Source organism: Aedes aegypti, chromosome 2, assembly GCF_002204515.2.
Source record: "Aedes aegypti strain LVP_AGWG chromosome 2, AaegL5.0 Primary Assembly, whole genome shotgun sequence".
Classification (NCBI taxonomy): domain Eukaryota; kingdom Metazoa; phylum Arthropoda; class Insecta; order Diptera; family Culicidae; genus Aedes; species Aedes aegypti.
The window spans coordinates 455,612,774-455,638,823 of NC_035108.1; the positions used below are offsets into that span (position 1 = coordinate 455,612,774).

The following is a 26,050-nucleotide window of genomic DNA, read 5'->3' on the forward strand; positions in this document are numbered from 1 at the left end:
TGACAAAAGAAGAGGAAAGTAATAAAAAAAATCAAAAGTATAGCACACATTACAACAATATTGTCTTTGGGCGCCATGGCTTGAACATACCAATTAATTCCTTATATTTATTATATTCTTGTAAGGGTTTCTTCGATTGTTTCCCTTTAGAGAAGGTTCCAGAGATTTTCGATGATTCGTCGGAGTCACCTATAAGAAAACTATGAATTTCTCTAGGTATTGGTCGAAGTTTTTTTATGTTGTTGACGAGCGACTAATGTAAGAAGGACGGAGGACGATTGTCGTGACAGTGGTAAATTTGACGAAAGAAAACTATTTTGCATACTTTATGTCTGAAGGCTCACAAAGAAACACTTTTATATGTAATTCTTTACTCTTTTCAACAAGAATTTCAGAAAACCTTATGTAAGAATAAGCATTTTTGTTGAATACAATTGGTTCAACCAACTATAACACAACTCGGAATACGTGTTAACCTCAAGCATCAAAATACCGCTATTTAGTTAACTAAGGGTTGCTGAGTCCATTGCCGTTCTCAAAAATACCACATCATGTCTAGTTTTTGATATATTGGCTGTTGAATATGCAAAATTAGACTATTTCAGCCAACTTGCATGCCAGTTTACCATCTTGTATGGCAATTGATTTGCTTAATTTACCACAGAATTCGAACTTCATATGTGAAACAATATTTTTCAACAAAGTTCTAAATACTTTTGATGCTCAAAAGTTATTTTTGATGGATTAGGAAAGTATTGTACTTAAATATAATAAAAATACGAAGAATTTTGTATGGAGACTGCAAGCGTGTTGAAAAAGTTGATTTGATATAAATTTAGTCGTGCAATTTAAACCACATTACAACTAATATGAAAGTTAAACGCCTATTTTGCATGCAAGGTGCATTAGAGCACCTAAAAGTTTGATAAATAATACTTTAAATTTCAGGTAAACATCAATAAAACCGATGTTTCATACAACTTTGTTGACCTGTATCTAAAAATTGTGACGTGCTGCAACATTTCTGATAACGACATCACATACAGCAACCCCAGATCTTCTCTAAATACATAATTTGATCCTTGAGATACGCATGAATGTCATTTTTGTTACGCTGTGTATCTTTTTTCAGTTTTAACAAGCTACTGCATGATTTTTTTTTATTCAAAGAAACAATTAAAGGAATGATTATTAAAAGAATATTAAGATCAAACACTACTCATAAAGCTTACCTGAAATTGATGCAATAATGAGATTGTTATGAGCTGTGCAGAAATATTTGGTGCTTTAAATAATGTCTGAGATACTTTTTGGGGTGTTATTCTTCATATATAGCAGTAAACTAGCAGCTATTAAGCAAGACCAAGCTGAGGGTCGTGGAATTGAGGCCCGCCAGTTAAGGAACTTTTCTGTAGAAATGATCTATTGCCAAATAAAGCTCTCAGTTAAAGCTGTAGAAGTGCTCATAAGAACAAGCTCTGTCAATTGGGACATAAAGCCAGAAAGAAGAAGAAGATTGATTACCTAATAGTAAAATGCATGAAAGGTCTCAAAAAAGTTCTGTATTGTGAAAACTGTAGATCCAGTTTAAATCTGGAACTATGTTGAAGACAGCACACCGATTATTTCAAAGTTTTGTGAGTTACAGACAATATGAGTTTTTAAGGGTAGTTTTAAGCAAATGTTCCCAAGTTGAAAATGACGCTTTTGCAGTTTTTTCAAAAAACGTTAAATGCCGTTTAATAAAAAAAAATGAACTAATTCCATAGGCTTTTGGAATTTTGAGACTTAATAGTTTTTTACTTGAATGTGCTTATAACTTTTGAATACCTAACTAGGATTATAAACTAGTAGTTACAGTCTGCGGCTACAAAGCAAAGCCATGCCGAAGATGTCTGGGTTCGATTCCCGGTTGGTCCAGGATCTTTTCGTAATGGAAATTTCCTTGACTTCTCTGGGCATAAAGTATCATCGTAGCTGCCACACGATATACGAATGCGAAAATGGCAACTTTGGCTAAAAAAAATCTCTCTCTGTAGAAGTGCTCATTTAACACCAAGCTGAGAAACAGGCTCAGTGAGAACGTTAATGCCAAGAAGAAGAAGAAGAATGAATTTATTTGTTGAGTTGATCAAAAGTGTCTTCGATAAAGTTGTTCATAATAACATTTTCGTAAAGATTGCTAAAGAACGCAACTGAAAATTACATAAAAAAAGTTTGGTTCAACTTTTCAATCTATATAAGGTAGTCCATCCCCACCCAAATTTCTTTTCATTGAAGATCTCAATTACAAACAACTTATCTGAAGACATCATACTTTCAATTTCAACCAGAACAGAGAAAAAGCTATTTTCTTGCTAAATTTTCAATTCGCACCATCGTGCAATGTGTCTTTATCAGTGCAAAGCGCAACCAAGTGGCTTGCACCGATGGAAGCAAGATAGCGTCTTGCACGAACGACAAGTTCCAGTTCCTGATGGCACTTTGTTGCCATAGGGTGGCAATATGGTGAATACGGATCGACTGTGAGGTGTGAAGATTTGCAATACATATCTGGTGAATCGTAGGTGAGTGCATAGCTAATAGATTATTCGCATTGCCTAGTAAGATACAGAAGTGATATTCAAACATCGAGTATGTCAGTCGTGGTGTTTGACAAGTGGTTTGTTTTATCGTTATCTCATTCTACTTCAATAAACAGTGATATAATAATGTGCAGTTTTAGATCTGGCTGATGGGTAATAAAGAGCATTATTTGATAACTTAATAATAACCTTACCTACTTTTGTTTGGTTTTTAAGTCATTCTGGCATTACATCTCAAATGGGACATTATCTGCTTCTCAGCTAATGTGTGGCAAACACGAAAATACTCTAAACCCTGAAAAATCAAGGTAATTTAGAACCTGAAGAGATTTTCGAATGACGAGGTTTGAACCCGCCACCAAGGTTGTGCTAAACAGCTATACTTAAGTTGTTAACACTTTTTAAGATTTAAAAATTGAACAAAAATGACAAGACAAAAGGAACTATACAAATCTCCGCAATTAAAACAACTAACATAAATCACGTATCCATACTCCATCAATCATCAATAATTAACTTGAGTAAGCAGTGCAACAACTAACACAATTGGATGTGAACAACATAAATCAATTACCACGGTGGTGCCTAGCGTGGGATACGATTATACGTTATTATTATTCACTTAATTGAACAGATTTTCAGCCGTCGGCTGGTTTGTCTATCACAGTTACATTAATTATATGAATTCTCAATCCAGTCCACTGTCAAAGGGCCCTTTAGGCTCTAAAACAACTCAACTTTCAACTCGACATGAAATTCACTATGGGAAAACTTACTTTCATAAACAAAAGTCGGACTTTTGACTTCTAAAAAATTGAAGTTCAAACAGTTTCTCTCGATTGATAGTTGCCATTCGCATTCGTTTATCGTGTGGCATTTACCATAACATTCTATGCCCAGATAAGTCAAGGAAATTTCTATTACGAAAAGATCCTGGACCCTGGTCGGTCCCAGACACCATCAGTATGGCTTTGATTTGTAGCCGCGTACTCTAACCACACGGCTAAGGAAGGCCCCTAATTTGGTAGGGTATACGTATAATTTAAGAACAATACATATTATTCGAAGAATTCTCAAAGAAAAAGAGTTATTTTAAAGTAGTTTTTAGAAAAAATCCTTCAGAGTTTGCTGCAACATCCGTAGAAAGTTTTGGAAAAATCATCCTTATAATTATTATCTGAGAGAGACTCACGAAGAGGAAAAATATCAACGTCATATGCAGCCCAGATTCCGCTGTCACGAAACGTCAAATGCAGCCCGTCGTTTTTGAGGCTGGGAAAGTGAAAGGTATTGTATTCAAAATAAATTGTTATTCAAATCCTCAGTCAGCGGAGCAGTTTTTCCAAAGATGCTGATAAATGTAACCACTTGGCTTGTTTTTTCTAATGTCTGCCACGTTTGCTGGCATGGAATTTCCCTCCAAAAAATGTTTATGCCTCGGTGTGATGCAAACGCAATAATTTGTTGCTGTGATGTTCATGTGAAAGTTTTAACGGCTTGCGCATGATTGACGAAAACACAGAGTGGAATAAGAAAAAAACTCAGCAACCACAGAAAAAGAAGACCGCCTTCGCGAGTCTCGTCTCAGATTACAGTCATCCCTCCATGAGTCGATGTTCCATGACTCGATATCGTCTCATGGAACCATACTAAAAACATTAAATCATGGTTACTATGATGGTCCCTTCAAACAGCTTTCCAAAGAATAGCTGTTCCATGACTCGATATTTCCATGAGTCGATGGTCCCTTCAATATCGACTCATGGAGGTTTGACTGTATTATCAATCCTGAAAGAACATTTTCAAAAGAAATTCTAGAAACACTTCTGAAATGATCCCCGCAGATATTCAACGGAATTCACGAAGCAGCATCTGGAAAAAGTTGTGGAATCTAGATAAATTACTGTTTTTTTTCATATTCTGTTCAAGTTTTTGACATTAATAGGGTATATGAAGTACTAGAAAGCTTACCATTGCAAAGAAAATGACTTTTTTTCACTAATATTTTCAATGAAACCCTTTTGTTCCCTTGACTACTTAGGATGGAATTTCTCTCCATTTCTCCAGGGATACATGTGCGAAATATTTCTGTGATGAATTCCTTGTGGAAGAGTTTCACGAAATTATGCAGTATTTCTTGAAGAGAATTCCTTCCGGGATGCATTAAGAGGCTCCTCAATTAATACATGAAGTAATTCCTCTAAGAAGTTCTTCTGCAGTCTAACGCTTATACCTTCAGTTATTCCAAAACAAGTTATTATTATTTATCTTTATTTGAGTGGCTAGCCTAGACAAATTACATTGAAAAGAACTCACTCCAATAATTGAGGTATTGATGCTGCTTTTTTCACTACAGATCTATCAAAATTCTAAACCAACAAAGGTTTGTTTATTTGTTTTAGAGGAAATTCTTTTCAATATTTTTCTAGGAAATTCTACAAAAGACTCCAACATGATTTCTAAAATTCTCTCTATGATCCAGAAATTTCTTGAAAGATCCTAGCAGGATTTATCAGGTTTGTCTTAAGAAGTTTCAACAGAGATGACTTTAATATTTCCAACAAGAAATGTCTCACGATTTTTTTAATATCGTTCAATAATTTCTGAAAAATATCCTTCCTGAAATTCCTGAGAAAACTTCGGGAGAATGCACCGTCTTGGAGAGTTTATAGCACAACTTCTCAAAAAATTCTTCAAGAAAAGTCTAGAGAAATTCTAAAATGATTCTGAGAGGTATCCTTAGATAAATTTTTGATAAAAATATTAAAAAAATATTAAAAGATACTTTAAGAATCGCTTTTGTTATTTCTGGAGACACTGCAAAATAAAATAGTGATTGTCTTCAACAAGTATACTTCTTCTAGCAATCATTTCCTTTCCTATTCCTGACTTATCAAATAACAGGCATTTCATCTTTAAAAGATAATGGTTGAAATCTTGAAGAAGGTCGTCCTTATAAGAAAATATTTGAGCAAATCCTAGGAAATTGCGAGAAAGAATCACAGAAAACTTCAGAGCAATCTGAAGAAAATTTGAGACTAGTGCCTGAGTCAATTGTTTTTGTTAATCGGGAAAACCGAACGTTGTACAGTCGACTCTCCACATCTCGATATCTCTCTCTATGTCGATGATTGCTTTGGTCCCTTTGTTCTGCGTACGATTTCTCGCTCCATATCTCGATGTGTTCCTGTTGATTTTTTGTTCCCTATTTTCTCTCCATATATCGATATGAACTTTATCAAAGAGTAGATTCAAGTGAATCAGAACAATTTGGAAACTCGAAATGAAGTTAACTTGTTTTTTTTTTATTTTCCTAGTAACGGAGTGATTTTCAATCTATAGATTCCTTAAATGTCGAGCACTCGACACTGAAGAAGTCTGTAAGTCGCAGACGAAATAGGCCTATCTGTCAAGATAAGCAACACATATTAGAGTTTAAAGGTATTTGCTCACCTTAGTGATTTTAGTATTTTATTTTTTTTTTGTAGTTCATTTGTAGTTATTAAAACCTTTAGTAATTTCTTCAGTTTTAGAATTTAAGAACAAATTTCCCAAGATTTCTTTAAAAAATAAATAAGAGAATTCTGAAACAAAAAATCACAAGAAACTCCTTTAAAATCGAGAATTATCTTTGGAGATTTTCCATGGAAAAGTTTCTGAACGAATACATGGTGAGATTATCGGAAGTATTCTGGAGAATGTGGGGAGCTTGATCAGTTTTTGGAAGACTCCCAAAATATATTTAATGAAAAAAATCCGTAGAAAAATCTCTAGACAAATACTTTAAGAATGATTTGGAGAACTAGCTGAAAAAAATCACGGAGAACTTCCTCAAGAAATTCCTGACGGAATCAATGAAGGATTCCGTTCGACATAGAAACCTTGAAGACACTTTAGTAGAACATATAATAGTTCTTTCATAAGTATTTGGAGAAAGTTCTGCAGAAATTTATAATGAAGTTGCTGGAGATATTCCGAGATGATTGTTTTCAGGTTTTTAGACGAATAAATTATAAATTCTAGAGCACTTAAATAATTATAACTGGATTGCAATTTGAAAGGGAAAAATTCATGAAAAATTGCTGGAATAATTTAAGAATCTCTGGATTTAAGTTAAAAATAAAAAGATATCGTAGTCGAATAATTTTATGAACTGATGGTTGAATCCATTTTATATCCTGGTGAAATTCTTGATCAAAGGCACAGTAGAATTCACAGATATATTTAAAAAAAAAACTACAGAGGGGATTCGCTGATTTGAACACGATTGCCTTCCATCTAACGAATCCGACCCTTTAGTTGGAACGACTGACAGCTGGTGAAAATGCTCCAGACTAACGCATCTAGACCGCAAATCGTCACAAAACGCACATATGCATACACATTTCTATATATGGAGACTTCAATGCGACGGTATTCAGACGTCAAAGTCAGTTTGACATCTTCTCCCGACATTCGAATGCTTTTCAGTTAGCATTTTTTTTTTTCAACCAGCGAACATCCAACCATCGAGTCATTCCATGTAGCAGACCCTCAACGAGTTTGTATTGGAGAAATTCAAAATCCTTGAATTAAAAATTAATAAAATTCAGAATTCATTGGAAACAGTTCTTGGACATATTCTAAAAAAAAAATCCTGGAGGAATATTTGAATAAGTTCTTGGTGGAATTCAATGAGAGTTTGCTGATAAAATTCCACTATGAGTCAATATTGATCAAATGTTCCTAGAAACTCATGGAAAAACCTCCGAAATCGCCTTGAAAAAAAAAAAAAAATCTGCTGGAATCCCTGGAATCGTTTGTGAAGAAAATCCCAGATATGTTCATACATCAATATCAAGAGGATTAACTAGTGATACTTGTTGGAATTATTAAAGAACATGTATTGAGTTTTAAACATACATATCAGGAGGGTTTGATAAAAATTGGAGAAATAAATGGGAGCCTAAAAAAGTTACGTTTTATCAAGGTAAAAATTACGTAACATCGAGGTTACGTTATATCAAGGTATTACTGTAATACCGTGCTCAATCAACGGAAGAAGGCGGAATCTGAAGATGATAGAATTATTCAGGGGAATCCGCTATTGAAAGGAGATCCAAATGTTTATTATTATTGCTTTTGAGTATAACTGCTATCAGAAATCAAAAGACTTAATTTCATGGGATCTTTGAACGATCTCAAATACAAATACTAAATTGACTTAATCAGGGCCGCAAACCTTGACAAACATATTTGTAGAGAAACTTTTACGAATAATTAGAATCAATGCAATATTATTTGAAAGATTCAATTCAGTTTAAGAAATCCGGGATAATGGGAGAAATTAATGCAAATTTTATGAGTTTCAATTAAATTACTGAAATTATATATATGAACATTCAGGATGAAATTTTCTTGACTTCATGGGAAACAGGAAGATTCGAAAACGATTGGTTTTGGAGCGTCTTGCTGGGTAGTGCTTCGTGAAGCCCCCTGGGTAGTTTTTACATTCAGAAATGGAATAGTGAAAAGTGAAAAATGAAAAAGTGATTTGTTGGATTTGTGTCCTCAGTACTGTTGGTTTTTGGCTGCCCTAAGTTCACCGAACCATCCGGAAGTGACAGGCAGCACATAAATTTAGAGAATCAATCCGGTGAGTTTGTTCCAGTATGATACTTTTTCTTTTGTGAGCCTTCCGGATCGTTTTTGTCCGCGTCGTGGAACTTCTGATCGTTTCTTTAACGGAAAATGTTATTTTCGGAGTTTGATAATTATGTTCAGATTGCGCATTCTGTCCGGGCGTGTGTTACGCAACTAACAATCGGTTGTGGATGCTTTTTAACCGTTCGATGACCCTGGAGGGATCGATTCTGCTTTTCGTATAATTTTGAGCAGAAAAACCGACTGTGTTATCCTAGGGTGTTTAGTTCGAACGCGCTTCCTTTCGTTTTTCGATTATCTAAAAATACAGTACAGTGGAGGGATCGGTTTTGCTTTTTACTGGTTATTGAGCAAAAATATTACTGCACAATCGACAAGCATTTCGCGAAATACTATTTATACTATAAATAAGCTATTGTTTCCTCTTTTGATTGCCGGCATTCAAAAGATTAATTTGAAAACGCTTAAACAACAAATATTTATGGTCTATCGCCAGCTTTCTAGGCGAATCCTGACAATATACCTTCCCCAACCTCCAACTCCGTAGCACTTATGAGGGTGTCGCTGAGTCGGTGGCCTCTCATTAAGTAAGTGCTACAACAACATTTCCTTCCCCTATCCCAAGTTACGGTAAAGATGGGCGTGGCCGGGAATAGCGATATTTATGCTTTAAGTATTCTTGTTTATGATTTGAACAAGGTATACTCCCCTGCCTTGTTCTTGAAAGTAGTCAGGATGAGATTATTAAAAAGAAACATGAATGTTGCTAGTATCCAATCTACGAAGTATACCGTAACTACGCTAACGCTAACGCTAACAGGAAGATTCAAAAACGGTTTGGATGAACAAGTAGATTGCAAACCTTTCGCTTAAATTCTTAACAAGTTTCTAAAGCTTCGGGAAATGATCATTGAACAAACTGCATAACTGGTAGTGTTTAAGTGACTTGAATATAGGAATTTTAGAAACATCTAGCTTAGAGAAAAAGACCAATAAGAGACTAGACAGGAATCATAGAATCAGGTCAAGCATTTCTCCTTTTTTGTAATTCCGCGTGACATTACCAATTATTATTTTTCATTATTTTCCCTGGAAATTTCATAAAAATTTAGGTATTTTCGCCAAGGCTCAGAGATTATTCCGAAGATTTCTCCAAAAAAGCATTAAGTGATTATTCCCCGTGGAATTTCTCCAAAAATTTTGCTAAGGAATTCTCCCAAGCATTTTGTTTCGGATGTTTGAAGAATATATCCTGTATTTTTCTAAGGATAATCATGAAAAATTACCTTAGAGGTTCCATCAGGAATTTCTCCAAAGATTCACAGATATTTTTCAAGGAAGTCCTTAATCCCAAAGAATTTTCTGGTGATCGATATTCCATCGATTTCCTTAGTATATCCTTCAAGATTTACGTTTGTAACATCTTTAAAAAATCTCTAGAAGTAACAACTGGAGAATTCGGTTGAAGGATTAGTGAAAATATATCTAAAGGAACTCCTAGTATCTTCTTCTTCTTTCTGGCGTTTCGTCCCCACTGGGACAGAGCCTGCTTCTCAGCTTAGTGTTCTAATGAGCACTTCCACAGTTATTAACTGAGAGCTTACTATGCAAATGACCATTTTTGCATGCGTATATCGTGTGGCAGGTACGAAGATACTTGATGCCCTGGGAAGTCGAGAAAATTTTCAACCCGAAAAGATCCTCGACCGGTGGGATTCAAACCCACGACCCTCAGCTTGGTCTTGCTGAATAGCTGCGCGTTTACCGCTACGGCTATCTAGGCCCCTCAGTATGCTCAGTAGACTCCTAGTATGCTTCCCTGAAAAAAATACCGGAGGTAATATCTTTGGAGTGCTCAAGGATTTCCTGGAGAAAATTGTGAAGAAAATCCTTTAAGCATCCTTTGAAAAACCATTGGAAGCATATCTGGGAGAATTGGTGAAGGAATCTCTAAAAAATTTTTTAAAGAGATACATGTCGGGGTCCCTGAAAGTATATTGAAGTTTTTCTTTGAGATATGTGTGACGAAATTCTTAAAAACCCGCTGATTAGCCACGTCAAATTCTTCTATTTTTTTTCTAGAGTCTGTAGAATTTTGCATCAGGATTCACTGTAACCAGAATAAGGAAAGAAAGAGACTTCAGATACCGTTTTGATTAAACTAGAGACCTTAAAGACCTTCCATTAAAAGTAGAGACTTTTTAGAGACTTGCACAAAAAAGGAAACCAAGTTTCTAGAAAAGGACCTGCTACTAGCCCTAAGTCAATTTCTTCAACTCAAAAGTGTTAAATAAATCTGTTCAACAACTTCAAAATTCAAGTTCATTTTCAACAAGAATAGTATTAGCATTACTTGAATTAAGGTACCAATAATAAAGGAATTATCAAATGAATTTTATTGTTGTCGAATGAAGCACCAAAAATATTGAATTCAATCTGTAAGCATATAAACATGGCTTCTGGCAATGAAAACTTTACAAAAACATTAAAAATATCTAATCTATTCTAATGTATCAAAAAGTTTTTCTATTAGACGACTTCTCTTGGTTTGAAACAAAATCTAAAAACCGGAGGTCATTTTTTGTAGTTCGAATAGCTGTTTTTTATTCTTTTAGATCTAATCCGTTCATTCTGTTGCATAACTCTGTGGGACGAGTGACGGAATAAGAATCGTCTTTCGTTCACGTAGTGGGCTCCCTTCCATCCCCAAATTGACCTGCATTAGGACGCAGCCGGCGCACAGTGCGATGAATGTATGGAGATGCGGGGCAAAAATCAAACCTGGAAGATCAACCCATTTGAACACCATGGTATGGCAGGGAAAGTTGACATAAACTAGATGCGTAATCGCAAAACTCTCCCAAGCGCCAAATTAATTATTTTCAAAAAAAAAAAAAACAAGAAATGTGTCGAAAAGCTAAACATTACATATAATTTGCAATCGGATTAGATGGACAAATTGATGTGAAAATTTGCGAAAAAGTTACACGTCTTCTCAGTGAGAATCGAACTCACGACTCCCCGATCTCTAGTTGGGGCGCGTTACCACTACGCCATGAGAGGACTCATGAACGCAGAAGTTAACCTGAATTCGATTTCAGCTCAATAATCACGTGATCCTTTTTCGCAAAGTGCACATCTTTCGGAAGAATTAGATGCCCATCCAAACACAACGCTTCCAATGGGTCGCGACGCCCGGGTCAGATCTCTTGACGGGGGCCCTTAATACAAATTGAGCGGAAAACGCTGACTGAATCGTTTTTATTCAAGCCCAAAATTTAAAATGTTCCAGTGGAAATCGAGACTATTTGATTCATTGACACTTGGGTAACAGTAGCAAAGATTGTATCAATATTTTTCCAATTTTGCTTCAGATACAGTACTGACCCGATTTTGTCAGCTTTTTGACCCGATTATGTCAGCCTATTTTAAATTTGTCAAAAAATTGTTTTCGTCGTGTTTTGCCACGTTTACATTAAAATTGATAATGATGTTTGTGTCGTGCACGCATTGGCGTAGCCAGAGGGGGCAAAGGTAATGTATTTTATTAAGTGTTAAAAATCGTTATTACCAATATAAGGAGAAGGCAGCCCCTGAAAAAAAAACCTGGCTACGCCCATGTCCATAGCCCTCTTAAAAGTCCATATAACCACGTAACACGTCAAAACTTGAAAAACAGGAACAAAATAAAATGACCCGATTTTGTAAGGTTCCCCATTTTGTCTGCCTAAAATTCATCGAGGGGCTGACAAAATCGGGTCCTTTCTGTATTTCCGATTAAGGACTTGAATAGCAGTCGTCATTGAAGCAATAAGCGAAGTGATTAACGTTTATTTTATTGTGTAGATATTTTTAGTTTTCATATTTGTTAGAAGAAAATTGATTGAACAATATATATTTTTAATACTCAAATGGATTATCGTAACGGGGAAGGAATAAACGATTGTCTAGAGTGGCTGTGATCACATATTCAACTATGCTTGTCAGGAGCAATTGCTTTCAGAAAAACATGAGCTTCACTCTCGATCAACCAACAACTTACAGAATTAGCTATATGAGTCTTCCCCAAGGCTCATGTCTTAGTTCAACCAATTGGAAGAACTATGCATGCTACAGTGCTATACTGAAATTACCTTGATAATCTATTCATTTCACTAATATTTTATGGATCGTAAATATAATTGTATTTGAATTATGTAGATTTGAGTCAAAAGTATGGTAAATTCTGAGCTCTTAGTAAAAAATACAGTATTTAAACAAATTTGAGTTAACTTAACTTAAACAAAACAATAAAAGTGTTAATACAAAACTAAAAAAATCTGGTATCAATGGAAAAGAGTACAGTAGAATATTGAAATATCGAATTTCAGATGTTTTGATACCTTGATACCTTGACACCTTGATGGCTACAGCGTAGCATCACGCCATTGCCGGGCGTATTGTAGAGCTCCATCTTCGTCGGTCTTGGGCGAAACTTCTCCAGTTGCCCCGAACGTTTAGGGTCGCCAGGTCCTCTTTCACTGCGTACAGCCAGCATATTCGTGGTCTTCCCCGAAGCCGCCGACCTCTACCTGGTTCCCTGCTGAATATTATTTTCGCAATTCTTTCTTCCGACATTCGCACTAAGTGACCAGCCCACTGAAGTCTGCCGTATTTTACACGATTGATAATATTCGCATCTTTGTACACTTGATACAACTCGTGATTCATGCGTCTGCGCCACACATCATTTTCGAGTTTCCCACCGAGTATTGTCCGCAACACTTTACGCTCGAAAACACCGAGAGCTTTCCGGTCTGACTCTTTCAACGTCCACGCTTCGTGCCCGTAGAGAGCCACCGGAAGAATCAATGTTTTATACAGGGCGAATTTTGTTTCGGTTTGCAAGCTGCGGGACCTAAGCTGGTTACGTAGTCCGTAAAAGGCCCTATTCGCAGCCGCAACACGTCTTTTCACTTCGCGGGAAACGTCGTTGTCACATGTCACAAGTGTTCCAAGGTAAACAAATTCTTCAACAACTTCAAACACATCCCCATCAAACACTACCTCAGCACTTACACCACCATGCCTGACTCTATCTCTACCTGCAACCATGTACTTTGTCTTGGTAGAATTGATGGTCAGGCCTATCCTCGCTGTCCTCTCCCTCTTCAGAGGCACGAAGGCCTCTTCCACTGACCTGCGATCGATTCCAATCAGGTCTATATCGTCCGCAAAGCCAAGGAGCATGTGCGACCTTGTGATAATAGTGCCATTTTTTTGCACGCCAGATCTCCTAATAGCACCCTCAAGTGCAATGTTGAACAGTAAATTTGAAAGTGCGTCTCCCTGCTTCAATCCGTCTAACGTCACGAACGAGGTTGACACCTCGTCTGCGATCCGAACACTTGATTTCGCACCATCCAGCGTAGCACGTATCAGCCTAATTAGTTTCGCCGGAAAACCATTTTCAGACATTATCTGCCAAAGCTCATTTCTTTTCACTGAGTCGTACGCCGCCTTGAAATCAATAAACAGATGGTGAGTCTGCAAGTTATACTCCCGGAATTTGTCTAGGATCATTCGCAAGCTAAACATCTGGTCCGTTGTCGAACGGCCCTCACGAAAACCAGCTTGTTATTCGCCGACGAAGGACTCCTCGAGCGGTCTCAGTCTGTTAAACAGGATGCGCGACAGAATTTTGTACGCCGAATTCACCAGGGTAATTCCTCTGTAATTGGCACACTCCAGTCTGTGCCCTTTCTTGTAGATAGGGCGGATGAGGCCATCCAACCAGCCGGTGGGCAATTCTTCGTCCTCCCATACCTTCAGAAGTACTCGGAGGATCGACTGGTAAAGCTGCTCGCTTCCGTGCTTGAGAAGCTCGACCGGGATCTCGTCCTTCCCAGCAGCCTTACAGTTCTTCAGCTCGCTAATAGCCTTTTTAACCTCTCCTATGGTCGGTGGGTCCACAGCTTGATCGTCATCATCTATGTTCATCCTGTTCCTCGCTACATTTCCATTCTCACCGTTCAACAATTGCTGAAAGTGCTCCTTCCACCTGGCAGCCACCGCCGTTTTATCGGTCAGCAAATTCCCTTCTCGGTCATTGCACATGGCGGGCACTGGTACGGTATTGTGCCGCGCACCATTGACCGTTGCATAGAATCTCCGCATATCATTCCGGTTCATGCTTTCTTGTGCGTCAGCTACCACACTTTCTTGGTGCTGCCTTTTCTTTCTGCGGTGGATTCGCTTTTCTTCGGCTCTCGCTGCCCTGTACCGCTCTCTGTTCTGTCGGGTACCGGCCACAAGCATACGGCTTCTGGCGACATTCTTCATGTCTGTCACCCTCTGGCACTCTTCATCGAACCAGTCGTTCCGTCTTCGTCGTTGACCAGTGCCGATCACTTCCCGCGCCGTTGTTGTCACAGCTTCGTGGATAGAGTCCCACAGGCTGTCGACGTCTCCAGCAACGTTGACTCTTCCCAACTTCTCGTCTAGTTGCTGACGGTACTGCGCAGCTACCCCATCAGTCGACAAGCGTTGTATATTGAAGCGTAGCGTTCTGTGTGTTGCGGAACTCGTGACGCTGGATAACCGCGCCCGAATTTTTGCTACAACGAGATAATTATCCGAGTCGATATTAGGGCCTCGGAAGGTTCTGACATCTATGACATCTGAGAAATGTCGCCCATCAACCAGCACGTGGTCTATTTGGGAGCAGGCATCGCCACTCGGGTGTCGCCAGGTGTGTTTGCGGATATTCTTTCGCGCGAAGTACTGCTGATTGCCATCCCTCTAGCAGCAGCGAAGGTTACTAGCCGCAGGCCATTATCATTGGTAACGGAATGGAGGCTTTCCGTTCCAATGACGGGTCGGAAGAAATCTTCTTTCCCGATCTGCGCATTTCCGTCCCCGATGACTATCTTGACGTCTTGTTTTGGGTACTCTCCGTAGGCCTTATCCAGGCTCTCATAGAACTCATCCTTCATGTCATCGGGCTTATCGTTCGTTGGCGCTTATATGTTGATCAGGCTGTAGTTGAAGAGCTTGCCCTTCATTCTCAACACACAGATTCGGTCGCTTACCGGTTTCCACCGAATAATTCGCTTCATCTGCTTCCCAATCACTATGAAGCCAACTCCACGTTCTGCTCTGTCGCCACCGCTGTAGTAGATGTGGTACTTGAATGAAGTATTGGCGATGGGGTCCACCGCTCGGAATTCGCGTTCTCCGGTTCTCGGCCAGCGTATTTCCTGGATAGCTGCCACGTTCACACCGACATTCCGCAGTTCACGAGCCAGGAGCCCAACACGCGCGGGTTCATTCAAAGTTCAGATGTTTTGATGGAATATTAATTTCAGTGCCCTGATAGTAAACTCAAGAAAATGTATAACCGTATCTTCGTATTCTGAAAATCATTCCAGGACATAGAACACAGATTTTGATGATATATTTCTAGAAAGCTGTGTCAGTCTGCTGTGTAGTAACCCCAAAAATAGTTTTAAAAATTGTTGATATTACCTTGATGGTTTTCATTAGCAAATAGAAGGAATTTCATTGAAACTGAAAAATTCGAAAAAAAATAGTATTGAATGTACTACTCACTATAAAGTAACAACATCTCATATCATAATATCTCTGTTAGAAATCGTATCGTATCGTATCTTAAATTTGAAATCATTAATATAAATAACAGTTTATAAATTGTTTTTCACTTTTGTTTTACTTCTCGGGGGCCCCTTTGATCGGGGGTCCGGAGCGATTGCTCCCTCGGAATAGGTTGATTTCAACCTGAGAATTTCAACACGCTCCGTACTAGTTGAAAGGAATGCTGAAAACATGCAACATAATTAAGTTTTTCTGCTAATCCGACAACTGTAACTTTCGACGCTTGATGTGGTAATTTTAGTGCATTGCATAGAGGAGATGAGCCAGCCTCGGGCTGCAAATCTCTTAAATAAAGATATCTCTCTGCATTGCATAGCTTACCAATAATTGTTTCAATAGTGGAAGTTATCTATAAACACTTGTGGATGCTTATTATCGCCGAATAGAATAACATGAAATTTGATTTGTGTTCCATAGACGCATTGTGCGGCGCCGTTATTGTTTGTTATCATAATGAGGGTACCAGTAATTAGATATTGGGGGTGCTAAATACTGATCCTGATTTGCGTCTACACTGAGGCAAAAATACTTAGGTTTTCCATAAATCATGACTTACGAATCAGCCAAATTATGGTTTCATTGAACGCTTAACCATTTCGATATTGGGATCATAAGTTTCATAAGTGAGAGCTTTGAATAATTTAAGAACCACTACTTGAAATAATTTTCATAACAGCCGCTAAAAGAACTGCTCCGCTTTCGATGTTGGGTATAAGTTAATCTTTAGCATATCACATGTTATCAAAACATGTCAATTTTTGAGCACGCCTGAATGAGAGGCAAACATTATTAACAGTTGATAATTCTACTTCACCAATTTTCAGTGTATTTGTTATAGATTTTTATTGATTGACTTATGAAATTTAGTTATGACATTCTTTACCTAAATCATAAGTAAAACTTAAAAATTTCTACAATAATCGTTGTGGCGCCAAATCATAATTATTCCTTAATAAATTATTAAGTTTTTTTTTGTCTCAGTGTATCGATTCCCTTGTAATCTATTACAACTGTTCTTGCAATAACGGAATAGCATCTTTGGGCGCTCAATCATGCTCAAGTTCATGCTCATTTTGTGAAATTACTTTGTTATAGGTGTACGCTCGATCCAGTTTACTGTGCATCACAATATCCATGCAGATGTCACACTGTTCTAATTATGTAACAATCTAGTCAAGTTTCTACCTTTAACGATTCGCGCCAATTGATATGAGAACATGTGTATCGATGCCGTCGTTTACGCTCTATTCAATTCATGCAATGAACTCAGTATCCGATTGTATGAACCGTGTTCATCGACGAGTACAAGTGCTCTCCAAAGCAAACCGGTATCATCATTGTACAATTCTGCAAAGTCACCCCTGCTGGTAACTCTACATTTTTCACAAACTACTATCCACCGCAACGGGAAAAACTGAGTGGCAGTGCAAAACTTTAGTTGTCTTCGGATCGCGATCTGGCGCGGTCGGCTCGGTGGTGCTGCTCTTTTATAATAGTTGCAGCGTGAAGTGAATTGAAGAGAAAAACGACTGCTCGGCATAGAATTGATACCTACCCGGTAAAGATGAGTTTGCATTACAGATCCAACAGCTCAGAACAAAACGGGATCTTGAAATAAAACGGATTGTGATATATGGAAGTTTTTTTGCGACTGGGATTGGGGTGGATTGAAAAAATTGTGTGACAGTACGTTTCGATAGAGTGCACACTGGTACATAATGCAACGCCAATATATCTAACCGTTTGCAAGTGAAAGTGTTCGATTCACTCACCAACGAACGCATGCGCCAATATGAGCACGAATGTGTTCGGGATTAATACTTATGCAATGGAAGAAAAGCGGTGTGCAACGAAATGAATGATAGTTTTTGCAAACAGAATACCAATCCGTATGCAGTTGTGGAGGACGCTACCACGGAGCTTCCCAGACCGTTATTATCAGAAAAAAATCTCCATCAAATCTGTGCTCACCAGTCGTTTTCGGCCTTACGGCCTTTCTGAGACGTAACCACCAGGAGCACCAATTTTAAATAGATTAAAAAGGCACAATAATATTGTTGTTCAAGTGTTGTCAACAACAAACTGCATCTGACTTACCTGAGTTATTTCAGGTATGATAGAAAACTTTGTATGCAGACGACACAGCCCTCTCCGCAAAAGGACGAAGTCTGCGTGTCATCTGTAGTAGATTGTAAAAAAGTCTGGATGTTTTTTCTTCATACTTGCAAAAATGGAAGGTTTCTCCTGATGCTTCCAAAACTAAACTTATAATATTCCTTTAACTTTATTACGGGCTCTACGCTTTTTTTATTATTTTGCCCAGACATGCAGCTTAGCCATAGACTGGGGACAATTGTGGAGCACAGATGTGATGGAAATTTTTAGGTCCAGTAATAACAGTCTCAGGAGCACCGTGGCTACCGTACTTAGTCTGTATACCACTACGGGGATTCCAACGCACCATCGCCGTATAGACGGAATGGTGACCTAATGGTAGTGCCAGTACAAAGATGCACCTCTCAAAGGAGACAAAAGTGAATAATTGAACGACTGACTATTAATTGGAAGCCGTGTGAATCTTCGTCCGGTGCGAATATTGTTGCAATCATTTTCCGCGTGATGACATCTACAACTGCAGTGCATTACAGCCTGAGAACGCTAACGAGTGGCCTTGAGTGGCACTAGCTTGAGTTCAAAGGCGAAATTACACGTTACGACCATTCGAACGCTAGGAATCTAGCTTGAAAACTCGCCTAAGTAGGAAGATTGCTTAGACTGCTATAGGCGGTTCAGAGTTCGGATCGGTGAATAAGGTAGGACGTATTTATTGGAAGGAAAATCTGTTACACAGTACAGAAAAGTGACATTAAGTGAAACACGAATCAATTGGAATAGTGAACGAGAAGAGCTGTCTGCGATCTGCACCGGAAGCATTAATGGACTGTGCGTTTGATAGTTGTGATAAATTTAGCATGAAGTGAACATTGTCTCGCCTGCGGACATGATTTGAGAACATCAGGCCTTTAATAACACTTTGTGTATGTACCTCAAAATAATTATACGTTTCTTCATTATCCACAACATCAGCCGGTTCTCCCTGTTTCGCATAATACAATGCGTAACGGATTAAAAAAGTGCAATGTTTAAAGGCTTTTAATCTGAGGAAAAATAATCATCAGATGAATGAACGATCAAACAGTTAATTCTAGAACCCCATTTTGCTGCACTAGCGGACGTTCTTAAAGTGCCTGGGGAGTGATTATTGTTATTACCGACATTTCTCACAAAATGCAAACTCCATCACTGAAACGGTAATTGACTTAATAACCTTTTAAGTGAAAAGCGGAAAAATACTAACAAATAGATGGGTTAAGGGTTCTAAATTATTTGTACAAATCTAGAGATCGGAGGCATGCCATTTGAAAACGAATGAATGTCATCTGAGCAATTCTCGCGGAAAGCAGGCCGCCATCGGCACCCATCGTTGGAATTCCAATTTTATGTCACTGATCGCTAGTGTATGCTAAAACTTAAGGGCGGTCCTTTCGGGTTTCTCAAATTTGTGGACCCCTCGGACGCCAGCTAGCAAAACAGTTTGCGAAAAAGCCCATTTTAGGATAAATTTTAGGTGTTTCTTCACGTGATATGTCTCACATTTTCTTTGGAACACATAGCAAATTTAGTTGGCATCGTACAGAGAAAGGATATAGCTTTCATCTGAGACTAAAAACAATATAGCGGCCATTTTGAATTTTGGTAGAAAAACAGTTTTTTTCACCATTAGCGCACCGCTCGTTGAGAATTCTGAGGAAAAGCTGAGTAAGATAGGCCATTGAAAATAGGTGATCTTAATCATGTTCTGCGATTTTGACATATATGGCGAGTGCAATCAATGAAAACATAATTTTTTGTACATCAAAAAAAGAAGTTTTCAATCGTTGGTGTTTTCTTCGAGTCGGGTGAAGAATAAGAGCATAAATTTAAGTGAAAAAAATCTGGCATTCATCTTGGATTTTGATGCCATCTTGATTTTAAGTAGTACAATGATTTTTTCATCTTGTTAGTACTCAACTTGTTTAATTTCGAGGCTACAAAAATTTGACGAAAAACAAACAACTAATCAAGCGCGCTCACAACCATTTATCGCTATTTTTGCGGATTGGGATACAATCAAAAAAAAATCTCATGACAATCACATGAGGCAACATTGATGCAACCTTTTCAATTCGTGAATAATCGATTATTCTAGACACAAAGTCTAGTACACGATACTGAAGACGGCCTTGAGGTCGAAATACGCCAGGGTGTCAACTTGTTTACCGCAAAGAAATTCTCTGGTATTTGAAGGTTTTATAAAATAATTCCAAGTACAAGAAATAATCTAAAACAAATCAGTGTAATATTTAAAAGTGTTTGGTATTTCATTTTTTAAATCAAGCTAAAGTTTATTGAATATACAATATTCCATGATGGAGGAGCTAACAATTTAAAAGCTTAAGTTTTATTCAAATGAATTGTATATGCCAGTGATGGTGTCTTTCACTCAGTTCGTAAGAGCTCTGTTCAATTACCGTTAACTGATCGAAACTTTCGAGTGCATCAGTATGCTTCTTCTTGACAGTAATTATAGTAGTACTGCATTCTCGTGGTGCATAATCAACCATTCATTCCCATTGGTCATTTGAATATCTAAGACAACTTCATGGGCGCATAAGTGAAACTTTATTTGGATTTGTGATTTTTAATTATTTAAATGTAAATATTTTAAAATAAAAACTAATTTTACCGATGGTTTCGCAAGTAATCATACAATTCTGACCTGCCAAAAACAAGCCAAATTCTTCAGAATATCTATTCTATCAGAAATTGGTTGAATTGTGTTAATGATTGTTACACAATTCATCTACCACATATTTGATCAGGTACCATGACCCCACAATTATGCATCAATTAGTGTCAAATCCAACCTATTAAATTCAATAAAAAAAAAACATAAGACACAAAATTTTAATCGATCTTTGTTTAGTAAACTATTTTGTGTGTAATATTTAATTAGAATTGGATAAGAATTTAAAAAAAAAATAAAATCTGAAAATACAATTATGGATCAATTTTCATATTATGAATCACGTTGTGACTTAGGGTAACCAATATATTTTGGACCTATATATATTTTGAATCCCGTGGGCCACTTTTTAACAACTTTTAACAAATCCTTCGGAATTCAATTTTTCTCAAATGAATTTCGATAAAATCAGTACTCCATTCGATTGTGCTACTTTTCCCCGAATGTCGTTTCCCCGAATGTTGGTTCCCCGAATGCCAGTTCCCCGAATGACCCGTTTCCCCGAATGCCATTTCCCCGAATGACCCGCTTCCCCGAAAAGAGTAGCAGTTCAAATAGGTGCTATAATAGTTTTCAGTGGTAGGATGGTGAATTAGAAAGAACGATAAGCAATCAAAAGAAGGAGGTATTTAATCATTCTCGACTAAAAATTTATTGCCAAAAATGCCGAGGACGATAAAACTCGTAAGAACCGCCAATCAAATAAAGAAGGGTGCATGTTAGATGACCAGTACGTTCATCTTCCTGAAATGTATAAAGTTATGCCAAATATGAGTGCCAAAAACTTTTCGGGGAAGTGGGCTATTCGGGGAAACGGGATGTTCGGGGAACTGGCATTCGGAGAACTGGCGCTCGGGGAAACGACATTCGGGGAACCGACATTCGGGGAAAAGTAGCACAACCCTCCATTGATCTATATCAGTTTATGTAAATGACTTTTCAGGAAATTATATTTAACAAATCATAAAAAAAGTTTTCATATCAAAAAATTAAAATAGCAGATTGGGGCGGAATTCTCACAACTCGAGTGTTTGATGATTTGCAAAATTAAACCTTGAAAATCATCAATTAGACATCTGTAAACTGGAAAACATGGCATGTCTGTGGTGCCAACGAAACCTTCAGCCTCCTTGGGAGGAAATATTTTTTGGTATCAATCTAATCAAATTCGCCCCAGTGATCAATTTGCCCTCCGAATTACGGTACCGTGAACATTGTCGTCAATCAAATATAATTTCGTTAAAAAATTAAGTTTTTCTTGTTCAATAACTTGGTCAAACGATTTTTTTTTGTGAAATGTGTTGTATACACAGTTTGAAAACTATTAAGTTAGCTTCAAAATCGGTTAGGAGGACAAATGTATAGAAAACTACTTTTGTTTAAAAGTAATTTTGATTTTAGACAAATTTAGTGTTTTACAAAACTTTCATAAATTTAATTTTGAAGGGAATGATGTTTAATGTACTTCACTGAAGGATATATTTTGTGACTTAAAAATTCACCTTCAAGTCGCTACCCGAGCAGAAGAAAATAACTACTGAATACCAAATTGAGGTATTCCATACCAGATAATTTCCAATACCGTAAAACGGGGTAACTTTGATAATGCGGGTAACTTTGATAGTGCGAGACCCACAACACACTAAACGAAATAACAAAGTTTATGTTAATCAGTTAAGCAAAACGAATGCAAAAGTAAAGAGTTTTAATATGACACTTCGTGTCAAAGCTATTTTCGTTGGAATCAAGTACATTTGAGAATTTATAGGCAAATATTAAAAATTTATTAGATTTTAGCATTTTTGAAACGCTTACAAACAATCTGTTCTACAACTACTATTTGATGTAGTTTTGAATAGTTGGTGACTTATCTTTGACAGCCTAGTTATCATAGAACTTGAATATGGTCTCAAATCTCTTAGCGAGAAGCATTTTCACAAACTGGGACCATTTTTGTAATCTAAGTCAAAAATTTCCATACAGCGTTGAACGCCTAGAGGTATGCAACGCCCTATAAATGTTCCGAAATGCATTCAATTTTGTTCGATTTATACTCCATTATCAAAGTTACCCCAAAACAGAAAACCGACTTTCGATTATTTGAAAAATTATATATCCATTCAGAATAAATATTTTGGCAATCTGTCAACTAAAGTCGACAGTTAGGATACCAGTACTTGTTTTAAAAATATGAATTATAATTCTTTGAAACAGCGTGCATAAATATTCAAGTTTTCTTCAAAAAAACTATCAAAGTTACCCCGTTTCACGGTACTTACAACCTGAATGAGGTACGAATGAGCCCTACATAAGAGGTAAAATACCTCAAATAATACCTTCTGCATATTCTACAAATACCAAGCTGATAATTAGATCAGGTATTGCAATACCTAAATAATACTTGATGGATTTTCATATAAAAGTGACATTTTTCAATAATAGTTCAATACCTCCAGCAGTCCTCAATAGCTATCGAATACCAAAATGAAGTATTTTTAATTGTTTTAAACATTTTTTCCAAATACCATTATAATACAAAAATGAGGTATTGATAACTGAACAATACCTAATTGGGGTATGATACCAAAATATGGTATGCATAAGTTAATGCCGAGTTATTCTATCCTCCTCGGGTAGCATCACCTCTAAATGTTGATATTTTTAGCTCAAATTTTGAAGTATCTCTTTTTAAGTGATCCGAATTCATAAGAGGACACACATTTTTGGTTCTAAGAACTATTGAAAATATTTCCGCACCCTAATGGATAGAAAACCTTATTTGAGAGATTTCGCCAGGTGCTCATTTAGTGTTTATTTTCCATGAAAACTCTCCAAGATTTTCCTAAGGAATTCCTCCAAAAAATTTGTATTTGATATCTCAAATTGAACCCTGGTTTAAAAAAAATGACACAAAATACCTCAAATTCTCCAAGCGGTTCTTCTAGGACAACCTCCAAGACTCCCGTTTAATACATGTTGCAATATTAATTCAAAAACTTCCTCAGGATTTTCGACGAAATTATCCTTCAGAATTTCTTTGAGATTTTGACTAGAATTATCTCTAAGGATATCTTCAGGAATTCCTCCAGCGATTTCTTTGGGAATTCTTCCAATAATTTTAAGAGATTTCTCAAGGAAGCTTTCAATTTTTTTTTCAAGCATTCTTCCAGGAGTTTTTCATGCGTTTTTCCAAGGAAATGTGAATGAAATTTTCCAGAATACTAAAGAAAAGTAAAAAAAATCGTGACGTATTCCTAAAGCAAATCTATTAAAACTTGTGTATGTTCTTATGTTACCCGTGATGAATAAGGATTTCTAGAAGGACTCACTGTTGATGAACTTTTACAAGATTTTCAAGATTATTGCTAAGAAAATTGAAAAAAAAAATCAATTGAATTTCTGAATAATATCTCGCAGGATTTTGTGAAGGAACTCCAGGAAAATATAGTATGAAATCCCTGAAAAATTTGTATGAAAAACAAAATCTGTGATGTTAACTGGCGTGGAACCTGAGACATTTATTGAAAAATGTTTGGAAGAACTCCAGTATTCCTTGGATGAAATGCTTGAGATATTCCTAGAAAAAAAAACTGTAGTAACTCAATGATGAAACCCTGGTGAATTTTAAGGAATCATTTAAAATGTTCTCAATAGATTTCCTCAAATAACGCCTCAAGGAATTTTTGGAGAATTCTTTGACCGTAGATGTAATGGCGTAAACATTTTTGTCGGATTTCATGAGAAAAAAAATCCTCGAACGAATTTTACCAAAAACTCTCGAATTAACCGTTGCGGGTTTTCGTGAAAGAAATTCTGTGGAAATCTTTGAACGAACTCTTAGGGTCACAACCGGAGAGTTTGGTTGAAAACTAAGTGAAAATATATATATGGAGCAAGTCTTTGGATAGTCTTTACAAAATTGCTCAAAGTAATCTCTGATAAAATTTCAAGAATTTCCTGAAGCATGTTCTGGAGAAATACCTGTAAGCATGCATTAAAAAAATATAAAGGAATTGGTGGATAAATTTCTTGAAGAATTTCTGGAGAGAACACTTTATTAGTTTTTGATGGTACTCCAGATGGAACCTCTGGAGAGACCACTAGGATAATTCCTGAAGCTGTTCTCGAGAAATGTGAGAAGTCATTTTGCACCATAATTATCGACAAGGAAAAAATAGACTTTAGAGACCATTTCGGTTATAATGGAGACTTCAGAGACCTTTTATCCAAAATAGAGACTTTTTAATGACCTGAATAATGTTTGATTCTTCGACCGGGGACGGTGGTGGGCGATGAGGACAGGATCAAACATATCGTTAGTAGAGTTTGATCTATTGATCGCTTCGCTTGCTCTTGCGGGGGCGAGTGATGAACACTTGTTCGGCGTACATGCGAGTATCGAATAATATCTTGAATCCGGTTAGGCGTGATTATATCATGGATCGCATCACCAACCATTGGTGACTCCCAGATCTGTACCATATCCCACTAACCCAATATCCTTTACATGACATCTGTGGTGATGCAGAGGTGTTCTCGGTCTCTAGTAACAACAGTTGTCTAACTAACATTTCTTCCCTTCCCCGACGTAAGGACGTAGCCCGCGTCGTTATTGACTTTTAAAATTTGAGCCCTCGATTTATGCACAATGAGTATGGTAAACTAATCCCAAGCCCCATTCATTAAATCTCTGTGCAACTTTGATTGTTCATGTCAATCACGAAGTGGCTACTACAAATTGCACGATCATCTATGCTATGATTGTTTGTGCTGCTATGCTTAGATTTTTTTGGAGGAGTTTAAGAATGATTTACAAAATCTTTGGACATCTGTTGAAAAATGTCTTTAAAAATATCCTCAGAAGAATCGCTAGTGCTATTTAAAGAAAAAAACTGGAAAATACTTGGATGCTTTGGTGAATTTATCGAAAGAATCGTAGGAAGAAATCCTACAAAAAAAATAAATAAATAAACAATATTATAATAATAAATCTTCGAGCTGTTTAAGTAGATGAAAAAAACGAATTTAGTACTATACCATTTAATTCCACTAGAGTTTGTATCCTTTGACAGATACGCGTATTTCGACCTCAACTGTAAGGCCGTCTTCAGTGTCATGTACTAGACTCGACTCGTCGATTTAATGAAGGATCTAAATACATGCAGAATTTTAAACGAAAAAAAGCAGTTAGATCTGTGGATAATGTTAGTATTAAGAATACGGATAACGTTCTCAACATTATTCCAAATGAATCCTTTTTAATTGTTGATTGAAAATCAAGTGCAATAAAACCCATCTTTAAAATGTCTCTAACCAAACTGGA

General features: G+C 37.0%; 1 protein-coding gene across 4 annotated transcripts in view; it reads left to right on the forward strand.

Moving 5' to 3' along the window:
- The first annotated feature begins 2,459 nt into the window (after positions 1–2,459).
- The window catches only part of LOC5570848 (ATP-binding cassette sub-family G member 1), a 35,308-nt gene continuing 11,717 nt past the window's right edge, over positions 2,460–26,050 (forward strand). The window contains exon 1 of one of the 4 annotated variants that reach the window (XM_001653306.2): positions 2,460–2,567. The gene's annotated coding sequence lies outside the window, so the exon portion shown is untranslated. The other 3 variants (XM_001653305.2, XM_021848109.1, XM_021848108.1) reach the window with 3 other exon arrangements.